This window comes from Eufriesea mexicana, unplaced genomic scaffold (genome assembly GCF_001483705.2).
Source record: "Eufriesea mexicana isolate 0111107269 unplaced genomic scaffold, ASM148370v2 scaffold320, whole genome shotgun sequence".
NCBI classification, from domain to species: Eukaryota; Metazoa; Arthropoda; class Insecta; order Hymenoptera; family Apidae; genus Eufriesea; species Eufriesea mexicana.
Window position 1 is genome coordinate 384,351 of NW_016908532.1, and position 4,120 is coordinate 388,470.

Consider the following 4,120-nt stretch of genomic DNA (forward strand, 5'->3'; position numbering starts at 1 on the left):
CCCCTCCATCTTCCGACCCTGTTTCCGTTTACTTTATCCACTTTCGAATCATTCTATTTTCCTCGCTACACTCCTTGTTCTCGCTATGCGGCCTTCCCTTTTCCATCTTTCTTGCCGCTGGTTCCGTTTTCTTTAATTAATTCTCACCTAACCTATCTTCTTCCTTCTCTTATTTACACTCGCTACTTTTCACCAACAGTCGTGCTTTTGCCTCTTGCCTGCCAATTCACTGCTGTTTTTGTACGGTTTAAATGTTTATTTCCATCGTCAAACTCGATTCTCTATCGAAATAAATATTTCTGATACTCTACGAGTTTTATCTTTATCCTTTCACGCACTTGTTGTTGCTTCTGACTTTAATTAATCTTTGGTTCGCGTCGTTTTCTCCGACGGATTCCGAATCCGAAGGATTCATTTTACTTATTCTCTGCAAAGATTTTTATAATGCAATTAGATAGGTTAATTCAATATCCACCGTACTTTATAATATGTATTTTAATAAAATATTGTATACAGAATAATTTCCAAAACTTACGATCACGTGGTTTATATTTGATTAATACTTTATTCGTTGCCTCCACAAGCCCTTTCGTTATGGTACTCTCATAACTGAAAACATTGGTATACAGACAAAGAAGAATTTCGTACGAAATAAGTGAGGTTATAAACATTTAGTTAATTACCGCAGTTTCGTATAATTAATTACGACATAATGCACGTAAATAGGAATAAAGATTATTTTCCGTTTTAGAAAAGGTCCTCGCATATACACTTTTAGTAAGTATAAACGTTCTTTGTGGCAGAAAACGTCGAATGAAATCCTTTTCCCTTTGAGGTCTCACCAGCATTATTTTTTCTTCCGACCATTCCGTCGCTCACTGTCTATATTTCCCCAGACGTTTCCCGTTTTGTTTAAACAGCAATAGTTTTCCAACTTGCGTGTATCTTGCTCCGCTGCTGTATCGGTTTCTATTTTACGACGGTCCCTATAGTAGCCGCCTACCACGCTCAGTCACCAACCAACCTTTCACAAAAGCAAACGTGGTTATTTCGGGCGTGAAAATTCGTAGTATCCTTCCAATCGGTAATGCAACGCCGCGCTAATCCCAAGATGCTTCGCGTGATCTCGATATTTCCGCAGCGTGACGGTTGACGCCTCGGCGAAGCGCAACGAAAACACCCGACGTTAGCCGATAAATCAAACCGAGCGACAGAAACGAATTCGCGTAGTTCGCGCACGGCCGGAATAAGTTGCGCCAGCACGAAACAAATCACGGCCGAGCAAACTGGCCGTTTCCGGTGGATCCTGTTTTTGTTTTTCCTCGTTTCGTTTATACTGCTTCGTGCACGGCCAACGACAGCCCCGCGTATAACATTTTCAATGTTTTTTTGAATTCTCCCTGTTCACGCTACGCGTCGATCGATCGTGATAAAACAGCCGGAAAAAATTCACCCTTCGATGCACGAAAAGCAATACAGCGTGGCGTGTGTACGAAAGAGGTATTAACGGTTATAGACAATCTTTTTTTATTACATATATCAATTTCGGTGCTCGTTATTTCTGATATTTATACTTATTCCGGGGCAGTATTTTGCTGTAATAAATAGAAAAATACGTTACTGCTTTTCGAATATACAGAATACGTGCAGGAAAATATAAAATTTTGAATAATACACGTATAGAAATTTTGGAAGAAATTTAAGTTCACATTGAAATTGTTTACGAAATATTGTAAGTTTATGTGTACTATTTTCAATAATAGCGAGGTTAACTTGACATTCACTACAATCATAGCTATAGTGTCTTAACTTAGATTTCGATTTTTGACTCTTGAAACAGCCTCTCGTTTTATTTGTTTTAATACTGTTCGTAGTTCGCGAAAAGCAAGCAAACTTTCGTTACGCGATATCAGTCGTCGTTATTCGCGCACGTATATCGTTCGACTCTCTCTCTCTCTGTCTCTCTCTTTCTCACTCTCGCAGCTATATCACCTCCGTCAATCACTTGAGAGCGACACTATGCTGCACGACTGTTTCTCACAATTAAAGTTTACAATATTGGTATTCGTTATATATGGGTAATATATTCTTCTCATTTCAGATACGAGCAATTTATGTAGTCATGTATCACGGTAACCTTGAAACTCGAACTTTTCGTTATTTGGTTCCCGTCGCCAAGTCAAACATTCTGCCACTGCGGAAAGAGGTATCCCCTCGTTGATACTAGGAAAAATTGTCTTGCTTTGTGTGTCTTTCTCCGAGCAAATATTCATAGCAAAATTTCCATGCCTTTACACAATGTTCACGGTGTACTCCATCAAATTTTAACAGGTGTGTTCTTTAACACGTGTCAAACTTTTCTTTCTCATATATCTTTTGTATATTTGTACACAAATCCCAGAAGCACATATGTATAGAATTTTTTCATTTAAAGGTATAATGGAAATTTGGAAAAAAAATACACAGACCACTAATTTAATAGTTCTATTAATGGTGACATAACCTCAATTATCACAATATGAACCACGACGTAACGAAGTTATAAAATCAGTCAGGACTTAAAATAACATTCAAACTGCATTCTTTGAAACATTGCGATCATAATTTTGCATTTATGTATGTGATCTGTCGATATCCTTCACTGTGACATTAAAGGTAACCGTCCATTCTGTCTCCACAAGTTCCAGCAATAGCGGCAATTATGTGAATGTACATGCATGTGTGAGATGAAATTGAGAGTGGGAAAATTAGTCTCGCTGCAGTATTTAGGTGGCAGCACTATTCCTTTCCTCTCTAACAAAAGAATCTTCTCTACACGGTGACGGGCAGGGCCGTAATATTTATAAGAATATTATTCATATATTTAATTTAATACACAAAGTAAAGAATTTATACATTTTTATTACATGATTGCAGATGATGAAAGACTATCGATTACAAGGTACCATAAAGCAGAATGCGATTACAACACACGATACATATAGGAAATCAAGTTCCTTGAACAAAGTTGCTCCATGGAATTTGAAAATTTCCAATCACTGTTTCACGTGCTCTCAGTTAAGGTAACCGCAATGACTACCGATTAAATTTCCATACTACCAAAAACGTACACACGCACCATTTCCATATCTAACATCTATTCGATTAATAGGGGAGATCATGGCGGATAGTTGGAAAGCGATGACCACGATGCTGCATGGAGGCAACGGTGTATGTTTAAATACTCGTTCCTAGCCGATAAGAGGTTGCTGTCGTTGACTTTGATTGCACCATTATTCCAGCGTCGTAAATGGTCAGCTTGGTGCGAGGGAAAATGGTAATGAGCGGGCCTATAATCGTTCTTATCCGAGGTGTATGCACACGCGCGCGTGCTCACGGCTGACAGGATAGGCCAACAAGAAGAATCGTCGACTGAAAGAAATTATATTCCGGAATGAGCGGATAAGACGAAACGGCGACTGTTAAAAATGAGCCCCGTGCCACAGCTTTCCGCACGTTTCATTGAAAAATTTTGCCCGTTACCATTGTGCATCTGCGATCTCGCGTCGAGATTTTCTCCCGTGCTTTCTGGTATTTATTCCTGGAAAATACCCCGCTGCGAAACCCTTTTAGCCCTTTATCGCGTGGAGATAGGGTCATTCTGCAGTCCCGATAGGATTCTCAATATATTTTTCGTAATTTAGAATTTTTCGAGGTGTTTTATTGTTAACTAGAAAAAATACATGTGGTCTTGGATAAAAGAAAATGAGATATGATCTTTGTAGAGAAACTGCAACAATATTGTATAATATGACAATATTCTCTACAATATTTCATATTTGCTTCTTTTATTGACTAAATTTGTTTGTAAGTATTTGTGTCAGGATAAATGATTTTTTCTTCTCAGATTTTTCTTTACAAGTATTAATTTTTTTTCTAGGTATTGTTAATAAGAAATTGCTTAAATCGTAAAAATATTTGATATAAATGAATTATGGCAATTTGAATGCTAAAAGCATAAATAAAGTTCATAAATTATTATATTTATCGTTAGTAACAAATTAGTATTGTTAATAACAAATTGTTAACGACGTGTATTTGTAACAAAAGTGAAAAAAATCATTAAATTATTGTCTACTAC

The 4,120-nt window shown here is 37.3% G+C and overlaps 1 long non-coding RNA gene across 1 annotated transcript in view; it reads right to left on the minus strand.

Moving 5' to 3' along the window:
- The window catches only part of LOC108545171 (uncharacterized), a 2,126-nt gene extending 1,824 nt beyond the window's left edge, over positions 1–302 (minus strand). The window contains exon 1 of the long non-coding RNA XR_001890069.1: positions 148–302. This is a non-coding gene — a long non-coding RNA (uncharacterized LOC108545171). The remainder of the gene's footprint in view (positions 1–147) is intronic.
- Between the last annotated feature and the right edge of the window lie 3,818 nt (positions 303–4,120).